Source organism: Mesoplodon mirus, assembly GCF_964341445.2.
Source record: "Mesoplodon mirus genome assembly, chromosome: 10".
Taxonomy (NCBI): domain Eukaryota; kingdom Metazoa; phylum Chordata; class Mammalia; order Artiodactyla; family Ziphiidae; genus Mesoplodon; species Mesoplodon mirus.
Genome location: NC_138986.1, coordinates 76569069 through 76584928, shown reverse-complemented (window position 1 = coordinate 76584928; position 15860 = coordinate 76569069). Strand labels below are relative to the sequence as shown.

The following is a 15860-nucleotide window of genomic DNA, read 5'->3' as shown; positions in this document are numbered from 1 at the left end:
ATGTGTAAAAGAACCACATCTTCCAAACCTACAACAAGCCAAACGTTGTAATCAAAATTGCTGTAATAAAAAATAAAAAAATAAATTAAAAACACGAACAAGAAGTAGTGAGACAAACGTGAGGGGCTTTCTCCTGGCACATTCCATTCTAAACTCCAATCTAGAACACCACTTCCACTGAGGCTCTCTTGCCCTAGTAACCAGATTTGGTAAGGGTGAACTGCTGCCACCTTGTGGCCGTATCACACAACAGCAGCTTTAATCCCAACGCTAATGGTCAGTTGATATTCAAAATCATTGCAGGCCTGTAAATGACACCTGCCCTGAAAAGAATCCTGGGGTCACATATCGACCAAAAAATTCAAAGGACGTCCATATTTCAAAACGACCGTTTCAAAAGGCATATTTTACGCACATTAGTGTTCTGCTTCTTTTCCTTTCTTTCCTTTTTTGTTAAAAAAAACGGGAATGGAAAAAGGCATCCCTCAGAATGGGTGAAAATCGTTGCAGACGAATCAATGGACAGAGGTTTAATCTCCAATATATATAAACAGCTCATGCAGCTTAATATTAAAAAAAACAAACATCCCAAAAAAAAATTGGGCAGAAGATCTAAAGAGACGTTTCTTCAAAGGAGACACAGAGATGGCCAAGACGCACATTAAAAGCTGCTCAACAGCACTAATTATCAGAGAAATGCAAATCAAAACTACAATGAGGTTTCACCTCACAGCTGTTAGAATCGGCATCATCAGAAAATCTACAAACAACCAATTCTGGGGAGGGTGTGGACAAAAGGAGCCCTCTTCCACTATTGGTGGGAATGTAAATTGATACAGTCACTATGGAGAACAGTATGGAGTTTCCTTAAAAAAACTAGAAATAGAATTACCATCTGATCCAGCAATCCCACTTCTGGGCATATACCCAGAGAAAACCGTAAATCAAAAAGGCACATTCACCACAATGTTCGTTGCAGCACTATTTACAATAGCCAGGTAATGGAAGCAACCTAAATGCCCACAGACAGATGAATGGATAAAGATGTGGTACATATATGAAATGGAATATTACTCGGCCATAAAAAGGAATGAAACTGGGTCATTTGTAGAGACATCGATGGATCGAGAGACTGTCATACAGAATGAAGTAAGTCAGAAAGAGGAAAACAAATATTGTATATTAATGCATATATGTGGAGCCTACAAATGGTACAGATGAACTGGTTTGCAGGGAAGAAATAGAGACACAGAGGTAGAGAACAAACGTATGGACACCAAGTGTGGGAAGCCATGGGGTGGTGGTGGTGGGATGAGTTGGGAGTTTGGGATTGACCTGTATACATGTATAAGCATAAAATACATAACTAATAATAACGTGCTGTGTAAAAAAATAAATAAAATTAAATTTCATAATTTTCAAAAATAAAATTTAAAAATAAAACAGAAAAAAGTTCTTCCCGTCACACAGATGTATTTATAGGAATGAATTATTTCCATGCTTCTATCTATAAATACATAAAAGAGGAATAAATCTAACTTGAACCATAAAAGAAAAAAAAACATGAACCCACGAGTTATACAGAGGAAAACCCTATCAGGGCACTTGCTCCAGTGGTAAACAATTCTGAAATTGGTCAGAGGTGGGGAACCATCTCCCATACAGCCAGCAACCCACCCCCCACGCAAGGAGCGTCCTCATTGCAAAGCTGGGGGACCGTGCCGAGGCATCTGTGAGTAAACGTGAGCTGAGCCCCAGGCCAGCTGCTGCTGAACTGTTCCCACCCTTTCCAGGTAAAACACCTGAATATGTACAAGGGCTTTAAAGCCTAGAGGAAGGGCCGTGGTGCCACACCAGCGACAGCACGCAGGCCAACTTGGTGCCTGCAGGCCAGCCAGGGTGGTCCTGGGCCCGGGCGCTCTTCCAAAAGCTTTCCATTGCCCTGCCTGAGATACCCCTCCTGTCCCGGCCCCCACTGCTTTTTTCCTTCCTCACCTCTGTCCGGAGAGAAATTCCAGCGGAAGGTATGTGTGACACAACCTCTTCTTTACAGGCGGCAGCCTGGCAACTCCTGCAGAAAGGCCAGCAGAACCCCACTCACACCGGGCCACCCACAAAGCTGTGGCCCCTCACTCCCTCCCACCAGCACAGCCCCGAGACTGCTGACGGGGCAGAGAATATGGAGTCAGGCACAGCTTCAGGGGCTATTGCTGCCTGGAGCGCTGTTTATATTGACCTCAAAGAGGCACACCTGGGGAGGGCGGGCCGGCAGGGTAAGGCTGCCCAGGTCAGCTAATCCACAACCCTCAGGGAATCACATTGTTGAAAATGGACCCCGCTAAGGCAGAAGAGAAGCCAAGGGAAAAAAGGACACAATGCCATTTGCAGCACCGTAGATGAGTCTAGAAGTAATCACGTGACTTGTAGTAAGTCAGAAAGTGAAAGACACATATCCTATCATATCACTTATAGGTGTTACCTAAAAATGGATACCAGGGCAGATATTTCCACGGAGAAGGGCAATCACAGATTCATTAAACAAACTTATGGTTCACCAATGGAAAGGTGTGAGGATTGGTTTCATTACGATATTGGGGTTAACAGACATATACAAACACAGGTGACATATATAATCACCAAAGACCTACAGAATACCAAGAGAGGACTACTCAACATTCTGTCATAACGTACATGGGAAAAGGATCCCAGGAAGAACAGACATGTGTATATGTGTAAAAGAACCACATCTTCCACACCTACAACAAGCCAAACATTGTAATCAAACTTGCTGTAATAAAAAATAAAAAATTAAATTAAAAACACGAGCAAGAAGTAGTGAGACAAACGTGAGGGGCTTTCTCCTGGCACATTCCATTCTAAACTCCAATCTAGAACACCACTTCCACTGAGGCTCTCTTGCCCTAGTAACCAGATTTGGTAAGGGTGAACAGCTGCCACCTTGTGGCCGTTTCACACAACAGCAGCTTTAATCCCAACGCTAATGGTCAGTTGATATTCAAAATCATTGCAGGCCTGTAAAAGACACCTGCCCTGAAAATAAATCCTGGGGTCACATATCGACTAAAAAATTCAAAGGACATCCATATTTCAAAACGACCATTTCAAAAGGCATATTTTACGCACATTAGTGTTCTGCTTCTTTTCCTTTCTTTCCTTTTTTGTTAAAAAACACGGGAATGGAAAAAGGCATCCCTCAAAATGGGTGAAAATCGTTGCAGACGAATCAATGGACAGAGGTTTATTCTCCAATATATATAAACAGCTCATGCAGCTTAATATTAAAAAAACAAACAACCCAAAAAAAATTGGGCCGAAGATCTAAAGAGACGTTTCTTCAAAGGAGACACAGAGATGGCCAAGACGCACATGAAAAGCTGCTCAACAGCACTAATTATCAGAGAAATGCAAATCAAAACTACAATGAGGTTTCACCTCACACCTGTTAGAATCGGCATCATCAGAAAATCTACAAACAACCAATTCTGGGGAGGGTGTGGACAAAAGGAGCCCTCTTCCACTATTGGTGGGAATGTAAATTAATAAAGTCACTATGGAGAACAGTATGGAGTTTCCTTTAAAAAATTAGAAATAGAATTACCATCTGATCCAGCAATGCCACTTCTGGGCATATACCCAGAGAAAACCGTAAATCAAAAAGGCACATTCACCACAATGTTCGTTGCAGCACTATTTACAATAGCCAGGTAATGGAAGCAACCTAAATGCCCACAGACAGATGAATGGATAAAGATGTGGTACATATATGAAATGGAATATTACTCGGCCATAAAAAGGAATGAAACTGGGTTATTTGTAGAGACATCGATGGATCGAGAGACTGTCATACAGAATGAAGTAAGTCAGAAAGAGGAAAACAAATATTGTATATTAATGCATATATGTGGAGCCTACAAATGGTACAGATGAACTGGTTTGCAGGGAAGAAATAGAGACACAGAGGTAGAGAACAAACGTATGGACACCATGTGTGGGAAGCCATGGGGTGGTGGTGGTGGGATGAGTTGGGAGTTTGGGATTGACCTGTGTACATGTATATGCATAAAATACATAACTAATAATAACGTGCTGTATAAAAAAAATAAATAAAATTAAATTTCAAAATTTTAAAAAATAAAATTTAAACATAAAACAGAAAAAAGTTCTTCCCGTCACACAGATGTATTTATAGGAATGAATTATTTCCATGCTTATATCTATAAATACATAAAAGAGGAATAAAATCTAACTTGAACCATAAAAGAAAAAAAAATCCTGAACCCACGAGTTATACAGAGGAAAACCCTATCAGGGCACTTGCTCCAGTGGTAAACAATTCTGAAATTGGTCAGAGGTGGGGAACCATCTCCCATACAGCCAGCAAACCACCCCCCACGCAAGGAGCGTCCTCATTGCAAAGCTGGGGGACCGTGCCGAGGCATCTGTGAGTAAACGTGAGCTGAGCCCCAGGCCAGATGCTGCTGAACTGTTCCCACCCTTTCCAGGTAAAACACCTGAATATGTACAAGGGCTTTAAAGCCTAGAGGAAGGGCCGTGGTGCCACACCAGCGACAGCACGCAGGCCAACTTGGTGCCTGCAGGCCAGCCAGGGTGGTCCTGGCCCCGGGCGCTCTTCCAAAAGCTTTCCATTGCCCTGCCTGAGATACCCCTCCTGTCCCGGCCCCCACTGCTTTTTTCCTTCCTCACCTCTGTCCAGAGAGAAATTCCAGTGGAAGGTATGGGTGACACAACCTCTTCTTTACAGGCGGCAGCCTGGCAACTCCTGCAGAAAGGCCAACAGAGCACCACTCACACCGGGCCACCCACAAAGCTGTGGCCCCTCACTCCCTCCCACCAGCAGAGCCCCGAGACTGCTGATGGGGCAGAGAATATGGAGTCAGGCACAGCTTCAGGGGCTATTGCTGCCTGGAGCGCTGTTTATATTGACCTCAAAGAGGCACACCTGGGGAGGGCGGGCCGGCAGGGTAAGGCTGCCCAGGTCAGCTAATCCACAACCCTCAGGGAAACACATTGTTGAAAATGGACCCCGCTAAGGCAGAAGAGAAGCCAAGGGAAAAAAGGACACAATGCCATTTGCAGCACCGTAGATGAGTCTAGAAGTAATCACGTGACTTGTAGTAAGTCAGAAAGTGAAAGACACATATCCTATCATATCACTTATAGGTGTTACCTAAAAATGGATACCAGGGCAGATATTTCCAGGGAGAAGGGCAATCACAGATTCATTAAACAAACTTATGGTTCACCAAAGGAAAGGTGTGAGGATTGGTTTCATTACGATATCGGGGTTAACAGACATATACAAACACAGGTGACATATATAATCACCAAAGACCTACAGAATACCAAGAGAGGACTACTCAACATTCTGTCATAACGTACATGGGAAAAGGATCCCAGGAAGAACAGACATCTGTATATGTGTAAAAGAACCACATCTTCCACACCTACAACAAGCCAAACGTTGTAATCAAACTTGCTGTAATAAAAAATAAAAAATTAAATTAAAATCACGAACAAGAAGTAGTGAGACAAACGTGAGGGGCTTTCTCCTGGCACATTCCATTCTAAACTCCAATCTAGAACACCACTTCCACTGAGGCTCTCTTGCCCTAGTAACCAGATTTGGTAAGGGTGAACTGCTGCCAGCTTGTGGCCGTTTCACACAACAGCAGCTTTAATCCCAACGCTAATGGTCAGTTGATATTCAAAATCATTTCAGGCCTGTAAATGACACCTGCCTGAAAACAAATCCTGGGGTCACATATCGACCAAAAAATTCAAAGGACGTCCATATTTCAAAATGACCGTTTCAAAAGGCATATTTTATGCACATTAGTGTTCTGCTTCTTTTCCTTTCTTTCCTTTTTTGTTAAAAAACACGGGAATGGAAAAAGGCATCCCTCAGAATGGGCGAAAATCGTTGCAGACGAATCAATGGACAGAGGTTTAATCTCCAATATATATAAACAGCTCATGCAGCTTAATATTAAAAAAACAAACAACCCAAAAAAAAAATGGGCAGAAGATCTAAAGAGACGTTTCCTCAAAGGAGACACAGAGATGGCCAAGACGCACATGAAAAGCTGCTCAACAGCACTAATTATCAGAGAAATGCAAATCAAAACTACAATGAGGTATCACCTCACACCTGTTAGAATCGGCATCATCAGAAAATCTACAAACAACCAATTCTGGGGAGGGTGTGGACAAAAGGAGCCCTCTTCCACTATTGGTGGGAATGTAAATTGATACAGTCACTATGGAGAACAGTATGGAATTTCCTTAAAAAATCTAGAAATAGAATTACCATCTGATCCAGCAATCCCACTTCTGGGCATATACCAGAGAAAACCGTATTTCAAAAAGGCACATTCACCTCAATGTTCGTTGCAGCACTATTTACAATAGCCAGGTAATTGAAGCAACGTAAATGCCCACAGACAGATGAATGGATAAAGATGTGGTACATATATAAAATGGAATATTACTCGGCCATAAAAAGGAATGAAACTGGGTCATTTGTACAGACATCGATGGATCGAGAGACTGTCATACAGAATGAAGTAAGTCAGAAAGAGGAAAACAAATATTGTATATTAACGCATATATGTGGAGCCTAAAAATGGTACAGATGAACTGGTTTGCAGGGAAGAAATAGAGACACAGAGGTAGAGAACAAACGTATGGACACCAAGTGTGGGAAGCCATGGGGTGGTGGTGGTGGGATGAGTTGGGAGTTTGGGATTGACCTGTATACATGTATATGCATAAAATACATAACTAATAAAAACGTGCTGTATAAAAAAAATAAATAAAATTAAATTTCAAAATTTTAAAAAATAAAATTTAAAAATAAAACAGAAAAATGTTCTTCCCGTCACACAGATGTATTTATAGGAATGAATTATTTCCATGCTTATATCTATAAATACATAAAAGAGGAATAAAATCTAACTTGAAACATAAAAGAAAAAAAAAACCTGAACCCACGAGTTATACAGAGGAAAACCCTATCAGGGCACTTGCTCCAGTGGTAAAAAATTCTGAAATTGGTCAGAGGTGGGGAACCATCTCCCATACAGCCAGCAACCCACCCCCCCATGCAAGGAGCGTCCTCATTGCAAAGCTGGGGGACCGTGCCGAGGCATCTGTGAGTAAAGGTGAGCTGAGCCCCAGGCCAGCTGCTGCTGAACTGTTCCCACCCTTTCCAGGTAAAACACCTGAATATGTACAAGGGCTTGAAAGCCTAGAGGAAGGACCGTGGAGCTACACCAGCGACAGCACGCAGGCCAACTTGGTGCCTGCAGGCCAGCCAGGGTGGTCCTGGCCCCGGGCGCTCTTCCAGAAGCTTTCCATTGCCCTGCCTGAGATACCCCTCCTGTCCCGGCCCCCACTGCTTTTTTTCCTTCCTCTCCTCTGTCCGGAGAGAAATTCCAGCGGAAGGTATGCGTGACACAACCTCTTCTTTACAGGCGGCAGCCTGGCAACTCCTGCAGAATGGCCAGCAGAACCCCACTCACACCGGGCCACCCACAAAGCTGTGGCCCCTCACTCCCTCCCACCAGCACAGCCCCAAGACTGCTGACGGGGCAGAGAATATGGAGTCAGGCACAGCTTCAGGGGCTATTGCTGCCTGGAGCGCTGTTTATATTGACCTCAAAGAGGCACACCTGGGGAGGGCGGGCCGGCAGGGTAAGGCTGCCCAGGTCAGCTAATCCACAACCCTCAGGGAATCACATTGTTGAAAATGGACCCCGCTAAGGCAGAAGAGAAGCCAAGGGAAAAAAGGACACAATGCCATTTGCAGCACCGTAGATGAGTCTAGAAGTAATCACGTGACTTGTAGTAAGTCAGAAAGTGAAAGACACATATCATATCATATCACTTATAGGTGTTACCTAAAAATGGATACCAGGGCAGATATTTCCACGGAGAAGGGCAATCACAGATTCATTAATCAAACTTATGGTTCACCAAAGGAAAGGTGTGAGGATTGGTTTCATTACGATATCGGGGTTAACAGACATCTACAAACACAGGTGACATATATAATCACCAAAGACCTACAGAATACCAAGAGAGGACTACTCAACATTCTGTCATAACGTACATGGGAAAAGGATCCCAGGAAGAACAGACATCTGTATATGTGTAAAAGAACCACATCTTCCACACCTACAACAAGCCAAACGTTGTAATCAAATTTGCTGTAATAAAAAATAAAAAATTAAATTAAAAACACGAACAAGAAGTAGTGAGACAAACGTGAGGGGCTTTCTCCTGGCACATTCCATTCTAAACTCCAATCTAGAACACCACTTCCACTGAGGCTCTCTTGCCCTAGTAACCAGATTTGGTAAGGGTGAACTGCTGCCACCTTGTGGCCGTTTCACACAACAGCAGCTTTAATCCCAACGCTAATGGTCAGTTGATATTCAAAATCATTGCAGGCCTGTAAATGACACCTGCCCTGAAAACAAATCCTGGGGTCACATATCAACCAAAAAATTCAAAGGACGTCCATATTTCAAAACGACCGTTTCAAAAGGCATATTTTACGCACATTAGTGTTCTGCTTCTTTTCCTTTCTTTCCTTTTTTGTTAAAAAACACGGGAATGGAAAAAGGCATCCTTCAGAATGGGTGAAAATCGTTGCAGACGAATCAATGGACAGAGGTTTAATCTCCAATATATATAAACAGCTCATGCAGCTTAATATTAAACAAACAAACATCCCAAAAAAAATTGGGCAGAAGATCTAAAGAGACGTTTCTTCAAAGGAGACACAGAGATGGCCAAGACACACATGAAAAGCTGCTCAACAGCACTAATTATCAGAGAAATGCAAATCAAAACTACAATGAGGTTTCACCTCACACCTGTTAGAATCGGCATCATCAGAAATTCTACAAACAACCAATTCTGGGGAGGGTGTGGACAAAAGGAGCCCTCTTCCACTATTGGTGGGAATGTAAATTGATACAGTCACTATGGAGAACAGTATGGAGTTTCCTTAAAAAAACTAGAAATAGAATTACCATCTGATACAGCAATCCCACTTCTGGGCATATACCCAGAGAAAACCGTAAATCAAAATGCACATTCACCACAATATTCATTGCAGCACTATTTACAATAGCCAGGTAATGGAAGCAAACTAAATGCCCACAGACAGATGAATGGATAAAGATGTGGTACATATATAAAATGGAATATTACTCGGCCATAAAAAGGAATGAAACTGGTTCATTTGTAGAGACATCGATGGATCGAGAGACTGTCATACAGAATGAAGTAAGTCAGAAAGAGGAAAACAAATATTGTATATTAAAGCATATATGTGGAGCCTAAAAATGGTACAGATGAACTGGTTTGCAGGGAAGAAATAGAGACACAGAGGTAGAGAACAAACGTATGGACACCAAGGGTGGGAAGCCATGGGGTGGTGGTGGTGGGATGAGTTGGGAGTTTGGGATTGACCTGTATACATGTATATGCATAAAATACATAACTAATAATAACGTGCTGTATAAAAAAATAAGTAAAATTACATTTCTAAATTTTAAAAAATAAAATTTAAAAATAAAACAGAAAAAATTTCTTCCCGTCACACAGCTGTATTTCTAGGAATGAATTATTTCCATGCTTATATCTATAAATACATAAAAGAGGAATAAAATCTAACTTGAACCATAAAAGAAAAAAAAAATTCTGAACCCACGAGTTTTACAGAGGAAAACCCTATCAGGGCACTTGCTCCAGTGGTAAACAATTCTGAAATAGGTCAGAGGTGGGGAATCATCTCCCATACAGCCAGCAACCCACCCTCCACGCAAGGAGCGTCCTCATTGCAAAGCTGGGGGACCGTGCTGAGGCATCTGTGAGTAAAGGTGAGCTGAGCCCCAGGCCAGCTGCTGCTGAACTGTTCCCACCCTTTCCAGGTAAAACACCTGAATATGTACAAGGGCTTGAAAGCCTAGAGGAAGGACCGTGGAGCCACACCAGCGACAGCACGCAGGAGAACTTGGTGCCTGCAGGGCAGCCAGGGTGGTCCTGGCACCGGGCGCTCTTCCAGAAGCTTTCCATTGCCCTGTCTGAGATACCCCTCCTGTCCCGGCCCCCACTGCTTTTTTTCTTTTCTCACCTCTGTCCGGAGAGAAATTCCAGCGGAAGGTATGGGTGACACAACCTCTTCTTTACAGGCGGCAGCCTGGCAACTCCTGCAGAAAGGCCAGCAGAACCCCACTCACACCGGGCCACCCACAAAGCGGTGGCCCCTCACTCCCTCCCACCAGCACAGCCCCGAGACTGTTGACGGGGCTAAGAATATGGAGTCAGGCACAGATTCAGGGGCTATTGCTGCCTGGAGCGCTGTTTATATTGACCTCAACGAGGCACACCTGGGGAGGGCGGGCCGGCAGGGTAAGGCTGCCCAGGTCAGCTAATCCACAACCCTCAGGGAATCACATTGTTGAAAATGGACCCCGCTAAGGCAGAAGAGAAGCCAAGGGAAAAAAGGACACAATGCCATTTGCAGCACCGTAGATGAGTCTAGAAGTAATCACGTGACTTGTAGTAAGTCAGAAAGTGAAAGACACATATCATATCATATCACTTATAGGTGTTACCTAAAAATGGATACCAGGGCAGATATTTCCACGGAGAAGGGCAATCTCAGATTCATTAAACAAACTTATGGTTCACCAATGGAAAGGTGTGAGGATTGGTTTCATTACGATATCGGGGTTAACAGACATATACAAACACAGGTGACATATATAATCACCAAAGACCTACAGAATACCAAGAGAGGACTACTCAACATTCTGACATAACGTACATGGGAAAAGGATCCCAGGAAGAACAGACATCTGTATATGTGTAAAAGAACCACATCTTCCACACCTACAACAAGCCAAACGTTGTAATCAAACTTGCTGTAATAAAAAATAAAAAAATAAATTAAAATCACGAACAAGAAGTAGTGAGACAAACGTGAGGGGCTTTCTCCTGGCACATTCCATTCTAAACTCCAATCTAGAACACCACTTCCACTGAGGCTCTCTTGCCCTAGTAACCAGATTTGGTAAGGGTGAACTGCTGCCACCTTGTGGCCGTTTCACACAACAGCAGCTTTAATCCCAACGCTAATGGTCAGTTGATATTCAAAATCATTTCAGGCCTGTAAATGACACCTGCCTGAAAACAAATCCTGGGGTCACATATCGACCAAAAAATTCAAAGGACGTCCATATTTCAAAATGACCGTTTCAAAAGGCATATTTTATGCACATTAGTATTCTGCTTCTTTTCCTTTCTTTCCTTTTTTGTTAAAAAACACGGGAATGGAAAAAGGCATCCCTCAGAATGGGCGAAAATCGTTGCAGACGAATCAATGGACAGAGGTTTAATCTCCAATATATATAACCAGCTCATGCAGCTTAATATTAATAAAACAACCAACCCAAAAAAAATTGGGCCGAAGATCTAAAGAGACGTTTCCTCAAAGGAGACACAGAGATGGCCAAGACGCACATGAAAAGCTGCTCAACAGCACTAATTATCAGAAAAATGCAAATCAAAACTACAATGAGGTATCACTTCACACCTGTTAGAATCGGCATCATCAGAAAATCTACAAACAACCAATTCTGGGGAGGGTGTGGACAAAAGGAGCCCTCTTCCACTATTGGTGGGAATGTAAATTGATACAGTCACTATGGAGAACAGTATGGAGTTTCCTTAAAAAATCTAGAAATAGAATTACCATCTGATCCAGCAATCCCACTTCTGGGCATATACCAGAGAAAACCGTATTTCAAAAAGGCACATTCACCTCAATGTTCGTTGCAGCACTATTTACAATAGCCAGGTAATGGAAGCAACGTAAATGCCCACAGACAGATGAATGGATAAAGATGTGGTACATATATGAAATGGAATATTACTCGGCCATAAAAAGGAATGAAACTGGGTCATTTGTAGAGACATCGATGGATCGAGAGACTGTCATACAGAATGAAGTAAGTCAGAAAGAGGAAAACAAATATTGTATATTAACGCATATATGTGGAGCCTAAAAATGGTACAGATGAACTGGTTTGCAGGGAAGAAATAGAGACACAGAGGTAGAGAACAAACGTATGGACACCAAGTGTGGGAAGCCATGGGGTGGTGGTGGTGGGATGAGTTGGGAGTTTGGGATTGACCTGTATACATGTATATGCATAAAATACATAACTAATAATAACGTGCTGTATAAAAAAATAAATAAAATTAAATTTCAAAATTTTAAAAAATAAAATTTAAAAATAAAACAGAAAAATGTTCTTCCCTTCACACAGATGTATTTATAGGAATGAATTATTTCCATGCTTATATCTATAAATACATAAAAGAGGAATAAAATCTAACTTGAAACATAAAAGAAAAAAAAACCTGAACCCACGAGTTATACAGAGGAAAACCCTATCAGGGCACTTGCTCCAGTGGTAAAAAATTCTGAAATTGGTCAGAGGTGGGGAACCATCTCCCATACAGCCAGCATCCCACCCCCCCATGCAAGGAGCGTCCTCATTGCAAAGCTGGGGGACCGTGCCGAGGCATCTGTGAGTAAAGGTGAGCTGAGCCCCAGGCCAGCTGCTGCTGAACTGTTCCCACCCTTTCCAGGTAAAACACCTGAATATGTACAAGGGCCTGAAAGCCTAGAGGAAGGACCGTGGAGCCACACCAGCGACAGCACGCAGGCCAACTTGGTGCCTGCAGGCCAGCCAGGGTGGTCCTGGGCCCGGGCGCTCTTCCAGAAGCTTTCCATTGCCCTGCCTGAGATACCCCTCCTGTCCCGGCCCCCACTGCTTTTTTTCCTTCCTCTCCTCTGTCCGGAGAGAAATTCCAGCGGAAGGTATGCGTGACACAACCTCTTCTTTACAGGCGACAGCCTGGCAACTCCTGCAGAATGGCCAGCAGAACCCCACTCACACCGGGCCACCCACAAAGCTGTGGCCCCTCACTCCCTCCCACCAGCACAGCCCCGAGACTGCTGACGGGGCAGAGAATATGGAGTCAGGCACAGCTTCAGGGGCTATTGCTGCCTGGAGCGCTGTTTATATTGACCTCAACGAGGCACACCTGGGGAGGGCGGGCCGGCAGGGTAAGGCTGCCCAGGTCAGCTAATCCACAACCCTCAGGGAATCACATTGTTGAAAATGGACCCCGCTAAGGCAGAAGAGAAGCCAAGGGAAAAAAGGACACAATGCCATTTGCAGCACCATAGATGAGTCTAGAAGTAATCACGTGACTTGTAGTAAGTCAGAAAGTGAAAGACACATATCCTATCATATCACTTATAGGTGTTACCTAAAAATGGATACCAATGCAGATATTTCCACGGAGAAGGGCAATCACAGATTCATTAATCAAACTTATGGTTCACCAAAGGAAAGGTGTGAGGATTGGTTTCATTACGATATCGGGGTTAACAGACATCTACAAACACAGGTGACATATATAATCACCAAAGACGTACAGAATACCAAGAGAGGACTACTCAACATTCTGTCATAACGTACATGGGAAAAGGATCCCAGGAAGAACAGACATCTGTATATGTGTAAAAGAACCACATCTTCCACACCTACAACAAGCCAAACGTTGTAATCAAATTTGCTGTAATAAAAAATAAAAAATTAAATTAAAAACACGAACAAGAAGTAGTGAGACAAACGTGAGGGGCTTTCTCCTGGCACATTCCATTCTAAACTCCAATCTAGAACACCACTTCCACTGAGGCTCTCTTGCCCTAGTAACCAGATTTGGTAAGGGTGAACTGCTGCCACCTTGTGGCCGTTTCACACAACAGCAGCTTTAATCCCACCGCTAATGGTCAGTTGATATTCAAAATCATTGAAAGCCTGTAAATGACAGCTGTCCTGAAAACAAATCCTGGGGTCACATATCAACCAAAAAATTCAAAGGACGTCCATATTTCAAAACGACCGTTTCAAAAGGCATATTTTACGCACATTAGTGTTCTGCTTCTTTTCCTTTCTTTCCTTTTTTTTTTAAAAAACACGGGAATGGAAAAAGGCATCCCTCAGAATGGGCGAAAATCGTTGCAGACGAATCAATGGACAGAGGTTTAATCTCCAATATATATAAACAGCTCATGCAGCTTAATATTAAAAAAAACAAACAACCCAAAAAAATGGGCAGAAGATCTTTAAGAGACGTTTCTTCAAAGGAGACACAGAGATGGCCAAGACGCACATGAAAAGCTGCTCAACAGCACTAATTATCAGAGAAATGCAAATCAAAACTACAATGAGGTTTCACCTCACACCTGTTAGAATCGGCATCATCAGAAAATCTACAAACAACCAATTCTGGGGAGGGTGTGGACAAAAGGAGCCCTCTTCCACTATTGGTGGGAATGTAAATTGATACAGTCACTATGGAGAACAGTATGGAGTTTCCTTAAAAAAACTAGAAATAGAATTACCATCTGATACAGCAATCCCACTTCTGGGCATATACCCAGAGAAAACCGTAAATCAAAAAGGCACATTCACCACAATATTCATTGCAGCACTATTTACAATAGCCAGGTAATGGAAGCAAACTAAATGCCCACAGACAGATGAATGGATAAAGATGTGGTACATATATAAAATGGAATATTACTCGGCCATAAAAAGGAATGAAACTGGTTCATTTGTAGAGACATCGATGGATCGAGAGACTGTCATACAGAATGAAGTAAGTCAGAAAGAGGAAAACAAATATTGTATATTAAAGCATATATGTGGAGCCTAAAAATGGTACAGATGAACTGGTTTGCAGGGAAGAAATAGAGACACAGAGGTAGAGAACAAACGTATGGACACCAAGGGTGGGAAGCCATGGGGTGGTGGTGGTGGGATGAGTTGGGAGTTTGGGATTGACCTGTATACATGTATATGCATAAAATACATAACTAATAATAACGTGCTGTATAAAAAAAATAAGTAAAATTACATTTCTAAATTTTAAAAAATAAAATTTAAAAATAAAACAGAAAAAATTTCTTCCCGTCACACAGATGTATTTCTAGGAATGAATTATTTCCATGCTTATATCTATAAATACATAAAAGAGGAATAAAATCTAACTTGAACCATAAAAGAAAAAAAAATCCTGAACCCACGAGTTATACAGAGGGAAACACTATCAGGGCACTTGCTCCAGTGGTAAACAATTCTGAAATAGGTCAGAGGTGGGGAATCATCTCCCATACAGCCAGCAACCCACCCGCCACACAAGGAGCGTCCTCATTGCAAAGGTGGGGGACCGTGCCGAGGCATCTGTGAGTAAAGGTGAGCTGAGACCTAGGCCAGCTGCTGCTGAACAGTTCCCACCCTTTCCAGGTAAAACACCTGAATATGTACAAGGGCTTGAAAGCCTAGAGGAAGGACCGTGGAGCCACACCAGCGATAGCACGCCGGCCAACTTGTTGCCTGCAGGCCAGCCAGGGTGGTCCTGGACTCGGGCGCTCTTCCAGAATCTTTCCATTGCCCTGCCTGAGATACCCCTCCTGTCCCGGACCCCACTGCTTTTTTCCTTCCTCACCTCTGTCCGGAGAGAAATTCCAGCGGAAGGTATGGGTGACACAACCTCTTCTTTACAGGCGGCAGCCTGGCAACTCCTGCAGAAAGGCCAGCAGAGCCCCACTCACACCGGGCCACCCACAAAGCTCTGGCCCCTCACTCCCTCCCACCAGCACAGCCCCGAGACTGCTGACGGGGCAGAGAATATGGAGTCAGGCACAGCTTCAGGGGCTATTG

The 15860-nt window shown here is 43.1% G+C and overlaps 1 long non-coding RNA gene across 1 annotated transcript in view; it reads left to right on the top strand.

Moving 5' to 3' along the window:
- LOC309811521 overlaps nt 1-4512 on the top strand; it is a 147770-nt gene extending 143258 nt beyond the window's left edge. The window contains exon 3 of the long non-coding RNA XR_016039682.1: nt 4420-4512. This is a non-coding gene — a long non-coding RNA (uncharacterized lncRNA). The remainder of the gene's footprint in view (nt 1-4419) is intronic.
- The last annotated feature ends 11348 nt before the right edge of the window (nt 4513-15860 follow it).